Source organism: Protopterus annectens, chromosome 4.part0 (genome assembly GCF_019279795.1).
Source record: "Protopterus annectens isolate FY-2018-M chromosome 4.part0, PAN1.0, whole genome shotgun sequence".
Lineage (NCBI taxonomy): Eukaryota > Metazoa > Chordata > Ceratodontiformes > Protopteridae > Protopterus > Protopterus annectens.
Window position 1 is genome coordinate 226,440,166 of NC_056733.1, and position 22,263 is coordinate 226,462,428.

At 45.4% G+C, this 22,263-nt stretch overlaps 1 protein-coding gene across 3 annotated transcripts in view; it reads left to right on the forward strand.

The window, feature by feature from the left end:
* The window catches only part of GPS1 (G protein pathway suppressor 1), a 2,619,406-nt gene that overhangs the window by 1,865,286 nt on the left and 731,857 nt on the right, over positions 1-22,263 (forward strand). The window lies entirely within an intron of this gene.

A 22,263-nucleotide genomic window follows, 5' to 3' on the forward strand; every position in this document is an offset into this window, starting at 1 on the left:
AATACCTGCATGGGACCTCAATTATGTTTTTGAAAAACTCACTCTGCCTCCTTTTGAGCCAGCCGCTACAGCTGATATAAAATTTTTATCTTGGAAAACAGCTCTGCTCCTAGCAATAACCTCTGCAAGACGAGTCTTAGAGCTACAGGCACTCATAGCTGTGGAACCTTTTATCATTTTTTATCCAGACAGGGTTTCTCTGAGGACCATCCTAACATTTATGCCTAAGGTAGTGTCCAGTGTGGCCCTTAACCAAACTATTCATCTGCCTACTTTTTATCCAAACCCACAGAATAAGGGGGAGAGAATTCTGCATTCTTTGGACATACACAGACATATATGCTTCTATTTGAACAGAACCAAAGCTTTCAAAAAGACTGAACAACTACTAGTGGCATATGCTGCAGGATCACAAGGAAAGGCCATCTCTAAGCAGACTATTTCAAAGTGGATAGACCACTGCATTCGTTTCTGCTATTCACAACATGGCAAGCCAGTGCCTAAGGGCATTAGTCCACATTCAACCAGAGCAGCAGCCACTTCAGCAGCCTTCCTCAGGGGAGTACCAACCAAAGACATTTTAGAGGCTGCTACCTGGAGTTCAGTGTACACCTTTACAAAGCACTGTCATTTACCACTCTTCTCTAACTCCAGGACAGGCTTTCCCACTGCAGTTTTGCAGGGCCTCATAGCCGCTCCTAATGCTATTTAGCTCCAGCCTCCCAACCATAGCTTTGGGACTCAACCCAAGTGTAATGACTGCAACAGTGAAACACGAAGGACATAGTACAGTTGTGTACACTTACCATAAATGTAGATGTTCGAGTGTATTCACTGTTGGAGTCCAGGTTACCCACCCACCATCCCTCTTATCTTTGCTGGAACTTATCTGCACTTCTCTAATCTATACAACCTCTGTGGTGTATTTGCTTGTAGATGAAGGTATAGTATATATTTTGGTGCATGCATGTTTTATTGGCATATTTTTAGCCTACCCTTTTGGGGGCACCTGACATCTGGGGCAAGAAAAACTAAAGAAAATGGCATCGGCTGCATCTTTTATACCCCTGGCACACTGACGTCAGGGAAGAGGTGACAGCAACTGATGCCGGACCTAGACTTTAGACCTCAGGCTGACTGAGGGTAGCCTGCCAGCAGGATAACCCAAGTGTAATGACTGCAACAGTGAATACACTCGAACATCTACATTTATGGTAAGTGTACACAACTGTACTTTATGTAACAGACGTCATGGTTCATTTTTCTAAAGAGTTCCACAGTCCAAAGGAGAGCGGAAATAAACTATTTTTTAGTCTGGTGGCCTTACACTACAGGCTTCTGTCTCTCCTGCCAGAGGATAGTCGAGTGTACAGACCATTGGCAGGATGTGTTGCATCGCTGGAAATCTTTTTGGCCCTGTCTATGCACCGGCATTTGTGTAGATCTTGCAGAGGAGTAAGGGAGGTGCCAATGATTCTTTCTGCTAACCTTACAACTCTCTTGACAGCACTCTGATCCGGATTATTACAGCAATTAATAATAAATTATTATTAAATAAAATTATTAAATATAAATAAATAAATAATAATAGAATTAATAATATTAAAAGAACCTGTCAGACAAAGTGAGGTAGGCCAAAAGATCCCAAAAAGGAAGACATCATGCCGCAATCTAAAAAAATTCATGCCGCGATCTAAAGAAATTCCGGAACAGATGAGAGAAAAAGTAATTGACATCTATCAGTCTGGAAAGGGTTTCAAACCCATTTCTAAAGCTTTGGGACTCCAGCGAATTACAGTGAGAGCCATTATCCACAAATGGAAAAAACATGGAACAGTCGTGAATCTTCCCAGGAGTGTCCGGCCTACAAAAATTACCCCAAGAGTGCAGAGATGACTCATCCAAGAGGTCACAAAAGAACCCAGAACAACATCTAAAGAGCCTCACTTGCCTCAGTTAAGGTCAGTGTTCATGAATCAATCGTAAGAAAGAGACTGGGCAAAAATGGCATGCATGGCAGAGTTCCAAGGTGAAAACCACTGCTGACAAAAAAAGAACATAAAGGCTCGTCTCAATTTTGCCAAAAAACATCCTGATGATCCTCAAGACTTTTGGGAAAATATTCTGTGGACTGACAAAACAAAATTTTAACTTTTTGGAAGGTGTGCGTCCCGTTACATCTGGTGTAAAAGTAACACAGCATTTCAGAAAAAGAACATTATGCCAACAGTCAAACGTGGTGGTAGTGTAATGGTCTGGGGCTGCTTTGCTGCTTTTGGACCTGGACGACTTGCCGTGATTGATGGAACCATGAAATGTTCTTCGTGTTTCACTGCTGCAGTCATTACATTTGGGTTATCTGCCTGCAGGTAGCCCTCAGCCGGCCTGATTATCAAAGTCTTGGGTTCTGCATCGGATGCTGTCTCTTCTTCCATGACGTCAGGTTGTCAGGGGTATAAAGCATGCAGCCGACGCCATTACATCAGTCTTTCTTGCCGCGTGGTGCCCAAAGCAGAAGCAGTTTGCAAGTGCTGATCGGCCAACTCCTGAAATTTTCATTTTCGAGTTTTAGAACCATAGTCTTCAAAAAAAGCTAAGTACCCCGTTGGGGATCCTTTTTCTTGCTCTAAACTGATGTCAGTAAAAGTTAACAATTGTATTACCTGTGGAAAGCAAATACTTCATAAAGATTTTCTTTCGTACTTCATTCCTTGCTTAGGCCCAGATCACGACGTCCCTCGTTGTTGGTTTTGTGCCTTATTCAATCCTCAAACTATTCGTCTGTTCATTTTTGCATAAAAATATTTCGGTACTCTGTTTAATTATCCAGAAATGGTTTCGGTAAGCCATTCGACTACGACATTCCGAAAAAACAAAAAAAAATAGACCGAGACAGACCACATAGGTCCAAATCTGCCGACGACGCTTCCGTTAAGCTTATCACCAGATCGCCGATACTCAGCGAGGTGCTTTCGCAGCCCCTGATACCCACTACTTCAGATTTGCAGGCCTCTACTGAGACCCCTTCGGAGTCCGGTATGCTGCGAGATGCTTTTTCAACTATGTTATGTAGTCCAATCTCGCCTACATTCTTACCCGTGGGTTCGGAGCCGAATATCGGCTCCGACTCGGCCAAACTTTTCTAGCTCTAAGTCTTCTATTGGCTGGGCTAAGAAGGTATCCCATGCTGCACTGCTCCATATTCCCAGATCTCGTTTGCTGCTCGTGTAGCTCGGACGTGGTCTCGCTCTTGGGTGTGGCTATGTACCTTTTTCTTGTTCTTGAGAGATTTTGATACAAACAAAAGCTATTTTAATAGCTATTCTGTCTAGTGTTTTTTGGGGTATAATTTGTAGTGTGATTGTTTTTTGTAGTGTCCCACTAGCTGTTCCAACAGGCTAGGCCCGTTTCAGTTAGAGGACCTAGTCCATCCCCTTTCCAGTCAGGCAGTGACTTGCTTGTTGTTTCTGATTTTTCGTGATTATTTGTGTTTATTTTCAAGATGTCTAAAGATTCCAAGGAGCACAAACCCTCTGGTTTTAAAAAGTGCTCTAAGTGTGGTTACAAGATGTCCATCACCGATGGACATTCAGTATGTGTTTAATGTCTGGGAGCAATCCACCTGCAGGAGTCCTGTAGCTTCTCATGCTTTTAGTCCCAGGGTGCTCCAAGAAAGAAAGAATAAGCCAATCCTGAAGGGACTCTTGAAACCCTCTTTCGAAGAGGCCATGGATACTGCTTCCAGTTCACAAGCTAAATCCACAAAGTCTAAAAAGAGATCTCCGGCTCCGTCATTCTCCTTGGAGCCATCGGAGAAAGTTTTGAAACTGGCTTCGACCTCCTCGGCTCCACTGGCCTCGGGGCCGCAGGAAGTGTTGGTGTTGATGGAACTGGCGTCGGCTCCTATTTTATTGAAATCTCTTCGGAGCCGATCGCCCAGTACTAGACCAGTGTCACCTGAGAGGAGATCCCGAGCTCCCTCCCTGTCCTCCAAATCCTCCAGGACACTTTCAGATGTGGATGTCGATAGGGTGGTGCAGAGGCTCCTGCAATCACCGGTCTTGGCTAAATTGTTCTCGGCTCCGTCCCAGTCAGCTCCGGAGCCCATCCTGATACCTTCTTCGATTATTCCTCCTCCGAGCGCATCTCTGTCTTCGGAGCCGGAATGCTCCGTTCCATGTGATGTTCCGAGGTCGGTTCTGATGGCCCCTTTGGGCTCATCGGTGCCGACGACAGCTCTGACCCCGTCGGCGCCGTCCACGGGGTTCGGGTCTCGGGATTCTTCAGTCGGGCCCGAGGGGGACACCTTGGGACATCTTTCGGTTCCTAGTCTCCCTCTCGGTGCCTCGGCCCGTGGGACCCCGACTCCTGTCATGATCTCAGAGGCTGGCTGGTCCTCTAACTCGGGGGGGGGGGGCAGTCTTTGAGGCCATGCGGAGTGGGCTGGCCAGATCTTCAGCCACATCATACGGGTCAATCTGTCCCCTACCACTCTGGTGAGAGCCTCTGATCACCACCTATCTGTAGACAGCGGAGCTCCAAGGCCTAGGGATACCCCCACGAGTGGTCCCCAAGTTTCTGAGGGCCCCTCAGAGTTTTTGCCTGAGGAACCCCCGAGAAAGAAAATTTGCAAGAGGAAGCACATAGACTCCCAGGATGAGTCTCTTACCTCAGATACTGACCTCAAGGAATCAGAGGGGTCCCCCAAGTCATCCTCTGATGATGTTTCTTTCTCTGACATCCTGGAGATATTGAAACAGAGGTGGCTAGCCGTCCAAAGCCCCCTCCGAGGAGGAGTCTGTCTTCCTGAAGGCCTTTGGTGCTCAGCCCTCCGCCTCCTGGGTGTCCCCACCCTTTGACGAGCTCCTGGATCTAATTTGTCGGCGGGTGTGGGAGAACCCTGATTCTGTGGAACCCGTACCCAGGAGACCCAATAAATTTCTGTCTGCTCCCCCGGGTAAGAAGTTTTTGTCCAAAGGAGCCCCTGTGGGTGCCATGGTGGTGGCGGCCACTCAGAAGGAAGTAGCAGAGGCTTCTTCCTCCGTCCACCCTCCTAACAAGGAGTCTAGGACCATGGACCAGTACGGGATGCGTACCCTCTCATCAGCAACCTTTACCTTACGGTCGCTGAACAATCTATCTCATTTTACTCGGCTCCAGAGAGATCTCCTCAAGGAGTTAGGAGATACTCTTGCGGGTAACGTTCCTGAGGCGGTGGCCGAGACGGTTAATGCCCAGGTATCTACCCTCAGTTCCATCGTTAACTCCTCCATGCGGCTCATTTCATATGCAGCCGAGGGAGCGAGCAGGGCAGCAAGCTCAGGAGTCGCCCTTAGGAGGCAAGCCTGGATGCGCCTTTGTCATTTCGCGGAGGCCTTCAAGTCTTCTTTCACTGACGCCCCCTTTGATGGTTCTTCTTTGTTCGGAACCAAGGTGAAAGACACCCTCACCAGATGCGAGCAAGAGGGAAAGACTCTGTCTGCTGTAGGGTCCATTTATCCCTTCCCTCTTGGCCTTACCCCAAGGCCCAGAGGGGTGGGAAGATGTGGTTGAAAAAATCATAGAGGTTCTTTCCCGGCGCACAAGGCGAGCTCCCCTCCAGAGGCAGAGGAGGGGGAGGTTATTCAGGGAGATGCCGCCCTAGAGGCAGAGGGGGCCCCCGCAATTCGGGAGACCGCGATTCCTTTTGCGGCTCACCCTACCTTTGTTCCTGATGGGATACCCGACTGAGTTTCCGGAGCCAGTCGGGGGTCAAATATCGTTATACCCGGAAGCTTGGCAAAGCATCACCCAGGACCGATGGGTATTACGAATAATTTCCGAAGGTTATGCCATCCCCTTTTCGTCAAACCCCCCTTCAGTCAGAAAAATCCCGGACGTTCCACCCAATCAGAGGGATCACGCAGCTTCAGAGGTTTCAAAGCTGCTAGAAAATTGAGTCATCCAGCATGTCCCCTCAGACCAGATCAGATTAGGGACTTAAGATTCTTTTTTGTGCCGAAAAGAACAGGGGACCTGAGACCCATATTATATCTCAGCCAACTGAACAACTATGTACAAAAGTCCAAGTTCCGTATGGTCACAATACAATCAATTCTCCCATTGTCGGGAAAAGAAGTATGGATGTGCTCCATCGACCTCAAGGATGCCTACTACCATATCAAAATGGACAGGGCATCCAGGAGTCAACTACGCTTCCAGCTGGGAGCCAGTCATTTTCAGTTTCTAGCCCTGCCCTTTGGTCTCACCACAGCCCCCAGGGTGTTCACCAAGTGTATGGCGGTGGTGACAGCTCACTTGAGACGTCAAGGATTCCAAGTGCTTCCATATCTGGACGACTGGCTCCTCACCACCCCCACCAGGCATCTACTAATCCAAACCAGGGAGGCTACCATCACTCTCTGTCAACAGTTAGGCATAACACTGAACTGGGAAAAACCTGCCTTGTTGCCCTCACAGCGTGTAATTTTTATAGGTGCAGAGCTAGACACCATTCAAATGCGAGCCTTTCTACCGCAGGAAAGAATCAGAGTCTTACAGCAACAGGTGCACGCCTTGCTACCCCTGAGGAAAGTGAAGGCAAGATGGGTTCTCCAACTCCTGAGGACTATGGCAGCAACAATTATGTAAGTCCCTATAGCGAGATTGCACATGAGACTCCTTCAATGGCTCCTCTTTGCTCAGTAGTCTCTCCATAGACTTCCACTTTGCCACCCTATTTTGCTCACAGACAGATGCAATCAGGATCTCCGTTGGTGGCTGTGCACCAACAATCTGAACAGGGGAAAATCTTTCGTTCCACCAACCCCAGTTGCCACAGTGACCACAGACGCCTCCCAGATGGGGGGGGGGGGCATTATCTCGGCAGGACAGTCCAAGGCACGTGGCAAGATCACGAGATACATCTGCATGTCAACGTCCTGGAGGTGAGAGCGGTGCTACTTGCATTGCAGGCACTTCAGTGCTTTCTACCTCTCGGAACAATTGCAATACACTCAGACAATGTCAGTGGTGTGGTATCTGAACAAGCAGGGAAGAACCAGATCATACCCCCTGTGCAGAGAGGCCATGCGAGTGTGGCAGTGGGCAGTATCTTCCCAACGGTTTCTGGTGGCAACGCACATTCCGGGGAAGTCCACTGTGAAAGCAGACAGGCTAAGCAGAGCTATTCTCATGCCTTACGCGAGTGGTCCCTGAATCGTCTAGTTGCAGAACGAATCTTCAGCAAATGGGGTCAACCTTGCTGTGACATTTTTGCCAGCCCCCTCAATGCCAAATGCAGCAACTACTTCACGCTGATCCACCCACAGGGGGAGTCACCCAGGGACGCTCTAGTCCACGATTGGCCCTCCGGTCTGCTTTATGCTTTCCCTCCGTTTCACTTGCTATCAAAAGTGATTCAGAAAGTGCAATCCTTGGGAAGCAGAATGATTCTAATTGCTCCACACTGGCCTCGTCAGGTCTGGTTCCCCTTTCTCCATCCCTACATTGTGGACACACCATGGACTCTGGACCCACAACCAGATTTACTGAGACACATGTCGGGACAGTTTCACCCCTCTACGGACCCTCAGGTTGACAGCCTGGTTACTCCACTTCCGTTGTTGGTTAGGCTTCATCATTTTTCACCCGAGGTAGTTCACATTTTATCTTCCTCTCATAAGCCCTCTACTAGGAAGATTTATTCCAGCAAATGGAGGAGGTTTTCTATTTGGGCTCATACCCAAGAAATTGACCCTTACACAGCTCCAATTGCTTCCATCTTGGAGTTTTTGTCTATGCTTTTCCAGCAGGGCTCAGCATCCTCTACCATTAAAGTTCAATTGGCAGCGATTTATAATTTTCATGTTGCTAATGAGCCTAGTCTGATGGTTCACAGACTCTGTAAGGCTTTCCTGAAGGGCACTCTGCTACTCTGTCCTCCTGTCTCTGAACCGATCATGCCCTGGGATCTAAATTTTGTTCTGCAAGCCCTTACTTCACCACCCTTTGAACCTGCAACTACCTGTGACTTAAAATTCTTGACCTGGAAAACTGCCTTTTTAATAGCCATCACATCAGCCAGACGTGTTTCAGAAATCCAAGCTCTTTCTATCAAACCCCCATACTTGATCTTTCATTAGGACAGGGTTTCTCTTGGACCAAACCCTTCCTTTCTTCCTAAAGTGGCGTCCATATCTAATCTTAATCAATCTATTGAGTTGCCAGTGTTTTTTCCCCCATTTTTCAAACAAGGCAGAATTTAAATTTCATCAACTGGATGTACACAGACAGTTGCGTTTCTATCTGCACAGAACCAAAGACCTCCGAAAATCTGATCAGCTGTTTGTCTCCTTTTCGGGCAACAGAATTGGGTCCCCTGTCTCCAAAATCGCCCTATCCAGATGGATATCAAATTGCATCTCTTTCACTTATTCCTCAGGGGGTAAAGACCTACCGTTTCCAGTCAAGGCTCACTCTACTCGGGCTGTATCTACTTCTACAGCCTATCAGGCCAGATTGTCTATGGATGATATTTGTGCTACAGCTACCTGGGCATCTCCTCACACCTTTGTTACTCATTACAAGCTGGATGTGGTATCTAGGGGCAGGTCTTCTTTTGGTTCCACAGTACTCAGGAGTATCTTCCTCTGAGCCTCCTAGGATGTAGGTGCTAGGGACGCTGTCCCATGGGTAAGAATGTAGGCAAGATTGGACTACATAACATCAAGAAGTTATGTACTCACCATAACGTTCGATGTATGTAGTCCATCTCGCCTCACATTCTTACTTACCCTCCCACCATCCCCCTTCCTGGAGGATCTGGAGGTTAGGTCTGTTTTTAGAGCTCCCTTCACCTTTAGTTTATTCTTCTTTACTTGGATGTTGTTATGCATGGGGTATCAGTGTGGTGTTCGCAGCAAACTAGATCTGGGGATTTGGAGCAGTGCAGCATTGGATACCTTCTTAGCCCAGCCAATAGAAGACTTCGAGCTAGAAAAGTTTGGCCGAGTCGGAGCCGATATTTGGCTCCGAACCCACGGGTAAGAATGTGAGGCGAGATGGACTACATACATCGAACGTTGTGGTGAGTACATAACTTCTTGTTTCTTCTGATTACCAGGATTTGCCCTTATCTACCTATGAGGATTCTGATGCCGAGGACTCCATTCCCTCTGCTTTCCCTCCAGAGGATTTTTCTTTTGGTGAAACCTTGCACACTCTTAGGGAGCATTTTCACTGGGAAAGCCAGGATTACTCTTGACTCCAAAAAGAGGCGTAGGGAATTCTTACTCATACCTCAACACAGGCCTTTAGCTATCCCTCCTGTCCTGGACATTGTAGATGATGCCTTCTTGGAATCTAGCCTGGCCCCAGACACTTTACCTCAGGCTCCCAAGAAACCTGACCAGTATTACACAGTACCTGACTGTCACAAGTTCCTTTTCAAGAATCCTACTGCGGCTCCAGAGACCATTTCCTAGGGACCTAAAGGCATTAAGGCTACTACTGCCAAAAACCATACCCCCTATGATGGAGATTCCAGGGCCTTGGACAGATGGGGTAAGAAGGTATACACTTCTGCTACTTTGGCCATTAGGGCCTTAAACTGCCAGTTTCATATGTTAAAGTATCAGCAGCATATTATGGGACTACTTAAACAGAAAATGATGTTGATTCCTGACTGTGCTGAAAATAAAGAATTAACAGGATTTAATGCATTCTGCTGAACAAGTTGGTAAACATACTTTGCAATGTGATTTTGATTCTTTTTAGAAGCATCTTGCAGGGCTGCTGTCACTGGGTCTGTTCTTAGAAGGCATGCTTGGCTTAAGGAGCAAAATTTGCCAGATCATGTTAAAGCTAAACTACTAGATGCTCCCTTAAACCAAGACTGCCTGGTTGGCAGCAAAGCAGAAGACGTCCTTAAAAAGATGAAAGAAAAAGCTAAATCTATGCAAACTGTTAAAGACTTCCTGCAAGTACAGCCTACCAGATTCAGGTAGGCATTGGCCTTCTAAGAACTGGTCCTTTCCTGTGTCTTCCAGGCCTTCTCAGTCCAAACCCAGGAACAGCAGACCACCTAGGCTGCAGTCTCAAGGTACTCACAGATCTAAGCTGTGGGGGCTTCCACTTCCAAAACTGGAAGTAGTAAGACCCCCCCCCCCAATGGAAAACTGTCACAATGATTTAACATTAAACCTTCCAAGCCCTGCTCAACTGCATGCTCCCTTAGGGGGAAAGATCACACTGCATGCAAAAAAACTGGGAACTCACCCAGGACAAATGGGTTTTAAATATAGCTTCCCAACGATACAGATTCCACTTCCACTCCTTACCAGCCCCAAACGGTTGGCCAGACCTACCTCCAAATCAGTGGGCAGAGGCTCAACAGCAGGTTTTCTCTCTTCTAAGTATCAGGGCTATTCAACCTGTCCCAGCAGAAGAAAGGGGACAAGGTTTTTACTCCAGACTTTTCCTGGTACCCAGAAAAGACAGCTCCTGGCATCCTGTCCTGGACCTCTCTATTCTAAACACTTTTTTGGTAATCCCAAAATTCAAATTGCTAACACTTCTTCAGCTGTTTCCTCTGCCTGGTTGGCAACCCTAGACTTAAAGGAAGCTTACCTGCACATTCCAGTAAGGGAATGTTGCAGGAAATAGCTACGTTTTAGAGCAGGCTACATGCACTATCAGTTCTCTGCACTTCCCTTTGGCTTATTGACTGCACCTAGGGTATTCACAGTGTGCCAGTCATTGCATTTTCAGACAAAGATATATTCAAATATACCCATACCTGGACGATTGTCTAATTCAGGCAGAAAGCCAGGACATGCTACTAAATCATCTGGCATTTGTAAAGAAACTTCTAACCTCACTGGGGTACACCATAAACGAAACAAAATCTTATCTAGTACCCTGCCAACAAATTGTATTCCTGGGAGCAAGCTTGAATACAACTTCACAGATGGCTTTCCTCACGCCAGAGAAACAAGTTTATTTGGCAGCCTACTTCAAACTACTGGCCACAAAGACCCAGCTATCTGCACGGAAAATCCTGCAAGCCCTGGTGTTCATGGCCTCTTGCATTCTACTAATTCCATATGCAAGACTGCATATGAGGAAACTACAATGGTATCTAGAAAGCCTATGGTGTCAACATTCTCAGGACCTGGAATCAATGATTCCTATCATTCCTTGTATAAAGACAAGAGTTCCTTTGGTGGGCAGAGGCCTACTACCACAACAAAGAACTGCCATTCATTCTACCCCCTGCCGCCCAAACCCTAACAGACACATCAGGCTATGCATGGGGGGCTCACTTGGCCAGGGCAGTGCATTCAGAGCAAATGGAACCCGAGTCAGATGCACCTGCATATCAATCAAAAAGAAATGTTAGCTGTACAGAATTCCCTGACAGCCTTCAAGGACCACATTCTTCCAGGACAATTATTGGTAAAGACAGACAACACCACTGTTATGTGGTACATAAACAAGCAGGGGGGAACCGACTCGTACCCTGTCTGCAGACTAGCCTTGGTTCTGTGGAACACAGCCTTGAGCTACCAAGTGCACCTATAAGCTCAATTCCTGACAGGCAAGCTAAATTCACTGGCAGACAACCTAATCCTCGGCTCCGAGTCGGCCGCATCACAAGCTCTGCATCTAAGAGAAGCTCGAGGCACAGTCTATATCCCATGATCCCCCTGTGCTATCTCTCAGATCTACTTTGCCTCTGCAACAGATCGCGTCGAGGAGAGCTCGGGCCAGTAAAAGCTTTTTGTATTTTTACTCTATTTTGAGATTTAGAGCTATGTAAGGCTAGCTACCTTAGTTAACAATTATAATAGCTGTGTGTGTGTGTTTATTCATAGGGGCTTCCCTTTTATATATTTACATAGTTAGTGTTTCGACTTTCGGCTGAGGCCTAGTTAGTCCTGTCAGGGCTCTGACAGCAGTAAACAAAATTTAGTTCTAGATTGTGTATCTATACGTATAAGTTAACACTTTAGTATTTTAGTCTTGTGTGCAGTGTTTGTTTATACATACATATATATATATATATATATATATATATATATATATATATATATATATAGGTTTACTATTGAAATGTCGAACGGCATTACATCGACTGTACTACAATCGAACACGGAAGTTCGAAAATAGTAATGTCGACGTCAAAAAATCAATCTAGGAATAGTTTTAACATGGGTCGAGGTAGGTGTTCAGTATTATTCAGAACTACAAACATCTCCCCTACCTCGACCCATGTTAAAACACAGTCTTAGATTGTTTTTTTGTCGTCGACATTACTATTTTCGAACTTCCGTGTTCGACTATAGTACAGTCGATGTGGTGCCGTTCGACATTTCAGTAGTAAACCATATATATATATATATATATATATATATATATATATATATATATATATATATTCGTTGGTTTCTTATATATACATACCTATTTACATATAGATAGATAGTGCTTAATATTTGACTGTGTTGTTAGACTATTTTTTCTCTAGTTTTACAAGTTATTGGTCAAGTTAGTTACTTGTTTTAGACATGGCAGAGAAAGCCAAGTCTGGATTCAAAAGATGTCAGTGTGGACAGAAAATGTCCATCGCAGACAATCATGCTTCCTGCATCTACTGTCTTGGCCCTCTCCACCTGCAGGAGGACTGTTCTATTTGTCACTCCTTCAGTGGAAGGGTCATGATGGAAAGGTGCAGGAATTTAATCGAAAGGGGCTTGCTAAAGCCAGACTTTCAAGAAGCCGTGGAGAAGGCTGATCAGGCGTCGAAGTCTTCGAAGAGGTCGAAGTCTTCGAAGGTATCGGAGCCCAGGTCATCGGCTCCGAGCACCTCTACTAAGGTTCGGTCACCGGCTCTACAGACCTCGGGGCCGAGCATCGAGCGATTATCTCTGATCGAGGCCCAGGTCTTGGAGTCGGTGTCGGAGGTGCCTCCATCCTCGATCCTTCGTTCAGTGGCATCTTCGGCCCCTTTGACCCGTTCTTCCAGGCTGTTATCTGACACCAACGTGGATTGAGTGGTACAGAAGCTCATGGAGAACACGGCTCTTTCCAAACTCATTGCGGTTTCATCCCAATTGGTATCGAAACTTGAAGCCCTTCCTGTGTCTCCGGCAGATCCTCCTTCGAGACCCATCGAGTCCTCGGAGCCGGGAGAAGAGGAACCGATGATTGTTGAGCCCTCGGTGCCGAAGCCTTCCTTAGTGCGATCGGCACCACTGACCTCCACTCCCTCAGAGCCCATCGAGGAGTCGCGGAGCCGACGGTCTCTCCTCTGTTCCGGGGCGGAGAGTCGAACCGAACTTTCAGTTCCGACTCTTCCCCTCAGAGCCTCGGCACAGATTAGCTCGGCTCCGTCCTCGTGGTTGGAGCCCGTGGTCCCAGTTTCGGGGAAACTACTGTGCTCTTCGGATCCGGTGGGGTCCTCGGCCCGGGGCTCCAGTGCCTTCGACGTCATGAGGAAGGTCTTGTCTTGTCGTCTTCTCCTTCCCCCAAAGGGCCACGTTCTGTTTCTGTACCCACGATCCCTGCCAAGCGTAGAGACCCAATGCCTCAGCCAGCCCCAGAGGGTGTCCCCTGTTCCTCGGAAGCTTCACCAGATGCCTCCTCTGATGAAGTCCCGAGGAAGAAATTGTGCAAGATGAGGCACATTGATTCCCCACAGGAATCATTGACATCGGACACCGATTTGGATGAGTCAGAGGGGACCCCACGGTCCCCCTCTGAGGATGTCTCATTTGCTGACATCCTGGAGATCTTGAAGCAGAGGGATGATTGGCAGACTCTCGCACCCACTGAGGACAAATCGGTGTTGCTGAAGGTGTTTGGGGCTCAACCTTCTACCTCATGGGGGACCCCGCCCTTCGATGAGTTAATGGACCTAATAGCTCGAAGGGCGTGGGAGACTCCAGATTCAGTGGAACCAGTCCCTCGGAGGCCGAATAAATATATCACTGCCCCCCCAGGACAAGACTTATCTTACTTAAGGAGTCCCAGTTGATGCTATGGTGGTAGCGGCAGCCACGAAGAAGGAAATGTCCTAGGCATCTTCCTCTGTCCATCCTCCCAACAAGGATTCTGGAACTATGGACAGGTATGGGAAGCGCGTTTTCAATTCAGCAACTTTTTCCATGAGTTCGCTGAACTACCTTACGCACTTTATGCGACTTCAGAGAGATCCCCTTAAGGAGCTGGGAGATACTCTCCAGGGTAACACAGATGCTGCTGTCTCGGAAAAGGTAACAGCACAGCTTAACACCCTCACTTGATAGTAAACTCGTCCATGAGGCTCATTTCGTATGCGGCCGAAGGTTCGAGTAGGGCTTCAGCGATCGCTCTGCGGAGACAATCCTGGATGCGCTCGTGCTCCTTTGCGGAAGCCGTCAAGTCTTCCTTTACCAATGCCCCTTTTGATGGTGCCACCCTGTTTGGACCCAAAGTAAAGAAGACTCTCACTCGGTGTGAGCAAGAAGGTAAGACCCTGTCTGCCGTAGGGGTCTATTTTTCCGCCCCGACCAGACCGTACCCCAAAGGGCAAAGAGGCGGAAAAATGTGGTTCCGAAAGACTCAGGGATCTTTCCAGTCCACACAGAGTGATGCCCCCCTCCAGAGGCAGAGGAGGGGGGAGAAATGGAAGACGCCGCCCAGGCGGCAGAGGGGGTCCACAGAACCAGGGCGACAGGGATACCGTCCCTGGGAAACCCTTCCAGCACTCCTGAGTGGAGGCCCAGCTGTCCTGCTCTGGAGGCAGTCGGGGGTCGCTTGGCTTTATACCCAGAGGCCTGGCTAAATTTGACTTCAGATTCTTGGGTAAAAAGCATAATAACCAGAGGATACATCATCCCATTTATAGCCATTCCCCCCGATCAAAAGAGATTTCCAGATGTTCCACCCAATCTGCGAGATCAAGCAGCCATAGAAATAAGAAAGCTGCTCGAAAAAAGTGTCATCCAACCAGTCCCGGCAGACCGGATAGGATCCGGAACTTACTCAAGGTTATTTTTAGTTCCAAAGAAAACAAGGGACTGGAGGACAATATTGGACCTCAGCAAACTCAACACCTTCGTAAGGAAGGAAAAATTCCTGATGGTCACTCTACAATCGATCCTTCCCTTCCTGCAGAAGGGTGATTGGATGTGCTCTATAGATCTCAGAGACGCGTACTACCACATCAAAATGGCCAGAGCGTCCAGAGATCACCTGCGCTTCCGGCTGGGAGCCAGTCATTTCCAATTTCGAGCTCTGCCCTTTGGTCTCACCTCAGCCCCCAGGGTGTTCACCAAATGCATGGCAGTAGTAGCGTCTCACCTGAGGCGGCTAGGATTCTGGGTGTTTCCGTATCTGGACGACTGGCTCCCCACCGCCACCACCAAGCATCATCTTGTACAAGTCAGTGACTACACAGTCAACCTTTGTTCCCGTTTAGGAATCTCAGTCAGCTTCGAAAAATCTGCCTTATCGCCCTCACAGCATGTCTCATTCATAGGGGCTGAGTTAGATACTACTACAGCTCTGATCAAGCTTCCCCAGATAAGAGTGTCAGCCCTCAGGGATCAGGTCGCTATTCTTCTTCGGAACAAGAAAGTTTCTGCTGCGCAAGTGCTGAAAGCCCTGGGCATGATGGCAGCTACCCTTATTGCAGTTCCTCTGGGCAGGATGCACGAGGGTCCTCCAGTGGCTGCTCTTCGCACAGTGGTCGTTCCAACAACTTCCTTTGTCACACGACATCTTGATCACAGAATCTTGCAAACGGGATCGCCCGTTTGTACTACCCAGCCCTACAGCCACAATAACCACGGACGCTTCCCTGATGGGGTGGGGGTGGGGGGGGACTTTTTCAGGGGAGAACGGTCCAAGATGGAGTACAATCTGCACATCAATGTCCTGGAGTTGAGAGCAGTGTTTCTAGCGTTGCAACACTTTCACGAATCCCTACCTCTAGGAACAGTGGCAGTTCAGACGGACAATATGTCAGTGGTCTGGTACATAAACAAACAGGGTGGAACCAGGTCTTACCCATTATGCAGAGAGGCCCTGAGAATTTGGCAATGGGCTGCGTCCACAGGTCGCTTTCTGATAGCAACGCACATCCCGGGGTCATCCAACGTCATCGCGGACAGGTTGAACAGAGCCATCCTGTTGCCACATGAGTGGTCCCTCAAAAATCAAGTGGCGGAGAAGATTTTCCGCAGATGGGGCCAGCCTTGCTGCGATCTTTTTGCATCCCCCTTAAATGCCAAATGCAGAAGCTACTTTGCCCTACTTCCCCCTCCGGTGGTTGCCCCCAGGGATGCACTGGTGCACGATTGGCCCCCGGGTCTCCTATATGCATTTCCTCCTGTTCCATTGATACCCAAATTCCTACAGAAAGCCAGGAGTCTGGAAAGGACAATCATTCTAATAGCACCATTCTGGCCTCAACAGATCTGGTTTCCCTTTCTTCGAACCCACCAGATGGAGGAACCATGGATTCTGGACCCAGTGCCAGACCTATTGACTCGTCGGGAGTTCCTCACCCATCTCTTCAGTCCCTCAAACTGACACCTTGGCTGCTCCACTTCCCAATTTAGCCAGGTCGGATGTTTTGTCCCCAGCAGTACAGCACATTCTAGTTTCTTCCCACAAAGCTTCCACCAGGAAACTGTACAGGAGCAAATGGAAACGTTTTGCGTGTTGGGCGTCAGGGCAAGGTATAGATCCCTTGGTGGCCCCGATACACAAAATCTTGGAATTTTTATCTACACTCTTTCAAGAAGGGGCCTCCACTTCCACGATAAGAGTACAATTAGCTGCCATATCTAATTTTCATGTAGGTGAAGGGGGCTCTACAGTTATGTCCCACAGACTTTGTGTAGAGCTTTCATGAACGGTACCTTTCACCTCCGTCCACCCATTCGGGATCCGGTTTTTCCATGGAACTTGAATTTGATGTTATCCCAACTTATGTTACCACCCTTCGAACCAGCTTCAACGTGTCCACTTAAGTATTTGTCTTGGACGACTCTTTTTCTTATTGCTGTCACTTCAGCTCGTAGAATATCAGAGCTACAGTCCTTGTCCATTAGGCCACCATCCAGACAGAGTCTCTTTGCGTACTAATCCGTCATTCCTCCCGAAGGTATGTTCTGTGCTAAATATCAATCAATCTATAGAGCTTCCCACCTTCTTCAAAAACCATTTGAACAAGTTGGAATACATGCACAAATTGGATGTACATAGGCAGCAGAGATTTTATCTGGACAGAACAAAGGATTACAGGAAATCGGATCAACTGTTTGTCTCATTCGCAGATGATAAGAAGGGCATGGCAGTAACAAAATGCACGTTATCCAAATGGCTTTCGGACTGCATAAATTTTGTCTATTCAGCTTCAAAACAACCACTTCCATTCAAGCCTAAGGCTCATTCTACTAGGGCCGTTTCTACTTCTCTAGCCCATGCCGCTCATCTACCGTTTGATACTATTTGTGCGGCGGCGACGTGGGCTAAGCCTCATACATTTGTTACTCACTACAAAGTGGACAGGACCTCCAAGGACAGGGCATTCTTTGGTTCCACTGTTCTCAGGAACGTTCTTCCGTGAGTCACCCAGGGTAACGGAGCTAGGGACGCTACCCATGTGTAAGAACAAACGGCGAGATCGAACAATTTCACATAAAGAAGTTATGTTCTTACCATAATGTTCCATGTGAATTGTTCATCTCGTCTTTGTTCTTACATCCCCTCCCTCCTTCCCCCACCGCGTTCTGGAAGAACTGGTACGACTAGTGTCTGGTTGGTCTTCTCTGGCTTATCTACACTACCTAGTAATTGGTAGGTGACACATTAGGTATACACCTATCTGTATTTAGTTCATATGTTTCAGGTTCAAGTGTGTGATTGCGTGAGCGTTAGACGCAGTGGTTAGTAGTGCGTTCTGGATTCTTGCAAACTAGATCCGAGGGATAGCACAGGAGGATCATGGGCTATAGACTGTGCCTCGAGCTTCTCTTAGATGCAGAGCTTGTGATGCGGCTGACTCTGAGCCGGGGATCGGCTCCGAACCCATGTGCAAGAACAAAGGCGAGATGAACAATTCACATGGAACGTTATGGTAAGAACATAACTTCTTTATTCCTTTCCTCCTATGGAAAACTATTTACTTTGTTTCCATGTATAATTCATGATTTTGTTGCCAAGTACCTAGACACTAAATTAGTGACTTGAATTAATATAAAATACAAGTGTGTTAAGTAAAAAATATGCATTAAAAATATATATGTAATATTATTAAACAAATGAAATGCCTGGAGCTATATTTTGTGTTAAAAAAAAACATACTCTACCTAACTGTTTAAGTTTCAAAATGCATTTAATGGAAGCATATTCATTAAGGCCAGGGTGTGTGTGTGTGTGTGTGTGTGCAAAGATTCTAATTTGCCACAACAATTCCTTTTCTTTTCACATGGAAACATAAAGTAAATAGTTTTCCATAGGAGGAAAGGAGTTGTGTTGTTTATTTAATTATTTAATTGGTCTTTTTATATAATTGTTTTATTGTTTTATTTATCAATTGTATAAGTATATAAGTAATTGATTGCTTGTGTAACTTTGTCTGAGGAAGTTTGGATACTAGTCCTAACGAAAGCACTTACGGAATAAAGTTTTGGAAGAGAAGAATATCTGCAAGTTTCGCTGTCTTTTTGTGTTTACATATATGTACTACATATTACACTGCACTAGAACACAGCCAGTCAAAAATATCACTCCCCTGTTAGTGAATGTTCGAAACAACCACTGTTATGGGTCCTGCAGTAGAGCAAGTCTAGCTCTCTACACATGTAAGGAAACAGATATTTTTATTTCACCATTTTAACAATTCTGCGTTTTGACGTTTTAGTATTTTACTTTTAGTAGTATAACTTTCAGTATATTTCTTTTCAGTAAGTGGACATGAGTCTTGTGTGTACACACCCCACCCCCCCCAACAATACAAAAAAGGTAGCCCCAAAGATATTCGAAGAGAAATGCAGGCAAAGGCATCCAGATATGGAAAATTTCACAATAAAAAAATAAGATCACAAAGAGGGAATGTAGAACAGAAGATTAGTAAAGCATAAGTTAAAAACTAGAAGTTGAAGTTATGGAATACTTGCGTAGTGAGTGATTTAGTATAGAGAGTCTAACACAGGTTGTATCACCGCATGATGGAACAATGAGTCCCCCACGTAAGGAGGAACAGGAGACATTTGAAGGAGAAATATGGACGTGGGGAAAGAAAGAGGCATTTAATATGGGGAATATTTATGCAAAGGAGAAAGCAAAACTAATCATTGCAGAAAGAGCAGCACCAAAGATAAATGAAGAGAAATATAGGCAAAGGCATCCGGATATGGAAAATTTCACAATACAAACAATAAGCAAAGTGAGAAAGTAGAAAGGAGGATTAGTAATAGCGAAGTTAAACAAATAGAAACTAAGGTTCTAGATTACCTGCGAGGTGAAGGATTTAATGTAGAAAATTGAATTCTAATAACACCAGAGCAGGATAGAATACTTTAGGAAGGAATTTTGGGCAAGTAAGTGCTGTACGGATTGCAAACGCTATACGTTTTGAGTTGGCGTTTTTTGGTAGTTTATTGGTAGTTTTACTGATTGTGCACTGCTGCAGTGTGATCATATATATGTGCCCTTTGGTTTGAAATTCACAAGGTTTTTTGTTTTATGAGGGTCCTCATAATGTTTCGAAATATGATATGATGATTGTTTACATTGGATACTGAAATAGGAATGCATTACTGTTTTGAATTGCATCTGAATGTCACAATGTGCTTAATCTGCTAAGAGGCGATTAAGGCTTAATCTAATCTAATTTAATTTAATGTGCCCGCCAAAAGTTGTGTTATTTAAGTACTTTGAAATTACTTTATGTTTGTATCTGATGAAGCATAGTTTAACTATGCGAAAGCGCTCATCCTGTGTTTCCAATAAATGATTTTTTACACTTTTATCGTGGATATCTTCAGTTGGAATTGTGTTTGACTTGAACTTGTCTACAGAAGGTATTTGTTCGTGGTGACTGTTCTCATTTTTTGGACTTCATTTTTGGCTTTGTTTGGTGAGAACGTCTTTAGTATTGAGTTGTGTTCTACATATATTTTGGGCTCATTCTACTAGGGCCGTTTCTACTTCTCTAGCCCATGCCGCTCATCTACCGTTGGATACTATTTGTGCGGCGGCGACGTGGGCTAAGCATCATACATTTGTTACTCACTACAAAGTGGACAGGACCTCCAAGGACAGGGCATTCTTTGGTTCCACTGTTCTCAGGAACGTTCTTCCGTGAGTCACCCAGGGTAACGGAGCTAGGGACGCTACCCATGTGTAAGAACAAACGGCGAGATCGAACAATTTCACATAAAGAAGTTATGTTCTTACCATAATGTTCCATGTGAATTGTTCATCTCGTCTTTGTTCTTACATCCCCTCCCTCCTTCCCCCACCGCGTTCTGGAAGAACTGGTACGACTAGTGTCTGGTTGGTCTTCTCTGGCTTATCTACACTACCTAGTAATTGGTAGGTGACACATTAGGTATACACCTATCTGTATTTAGTTCATATGTTTCAGGTTCAAGTGTGTGATTGCGTGAGCGTTAGACGCAGTGGTTAGTAGTGCGTTCTGGATTCTTGCAAACTAGATCCGAGGGATAGCACAGGAGGATCATGGGATATAGACTGTGCCTCGAGCTTCTCTTAGATGCAGAGCTTGTGATGCGGCTGACTCTGAGCCGGGGATCGGCTCCGAACCCATGTGCAAGAACAAAGGCGAGATGAACAATTCACATGGAACGTTATGGTAAGAACATAACTTCTTTATTCCTTTCCTCCTATGGAAAACTATTTACTTTGTTTCCATGTATAATTCATGATTTTGTTGCCAAGTACCTAGACACTAAATTAGTGACTTGAATTAATATAAAATACAAGTGTGTTAAGTAAAAAATATGCATTAAAAATATATATGTAATATTATTAAACAAATGAAATGCCTGGGGCTATATTTTGTGTTAAAAAAAAACATACTCTACCTAACTGTTTAAGTTTCAAAATGCATTTAATGGAAGCATATTCATTAAGGCCAGGGTGTGTGTGTGTGTGTGTGTGCAAAGATTCTAATTTGCCACAACAATTCCTTTTCTTTTCACATGGAAACATAAAGTAAATAGTTTTCCATAGGAGGAAAGGAGTTGTGTTGTTTATTTAATTATTTAATTGGTCTTTTTATATAATTGTTTTATTGTTTTATTTATCAATTGTATAAGTATATAAGTAATTGATTGCTTGTGTAACTTTGTCTGAGGAAGTTTGGATACTAGTCCTAACGAAAGCACTTACGGAATAAAGTTTTGGAAGAGAAGAATATCTGCAAGTTTCGCTGTCTTTTTGTGTTTACATATATGTACTACATATTACACTGCACTAGAACACAGCCAGTCAATAAATATCACTCCCCTGTTAGTGAATGTTCGAAACAACCACTGTTATGGGTCCTGCAGTAGAGCAAGTCTAGCTCTCTACACATGTAAGGAAACAGATATTTTTATTTCACCATTTTAACAATTCTGCGTTTTGACGTTTTAGTATTTTACTTTTAGTAGTATAACTTTCAGTATATTTCTTTTTAGTAAGTGGACATGAGTCTTGTGTGTACACCCCCAACAATACAAAAAAGGTAGCCCCAAAGATATTCGAAGAGAAATGCAGGCAAAGGCATCCAGATATGGAAAATTTCACAATAAAAAAATAAGATCACAAAGAGGGAATGTAGAACAGAAGATTAGTAAAGCATAAGTTAAAAACTAGAAGTTGAAGTTATGGAATACTTGCGTAGTGAGTGATTTAGTATAGAGAGTCTAACACAGGTTGTATCACCGCATGATGGAACAATGAGTCCCCCACGTAAGGAGGAACAGGAGACATTTGAAGGAGAAATATGGACGTGGGGAAAGAAAGAGGCATTTAATATGGGGAATATTTATGCAAAGGAGAAAGCAAAACTAATCATTGCAGAAAGAGCAGCACCAAAGATAAATGAAGAGAAATATAGGCAAAGGCATCCGGATATGGAAAATTTCACAATACAAACAATAAGCAAAGTGAGAAAGTAGAAAGGAGGATTAGTAATAGCGAAGTTAAACAAATAGAAACTAAGGTTCTAGATTACCTGCGAGGTGAAGGATTTAATGTAGAAAATTGAATTCTAATAAC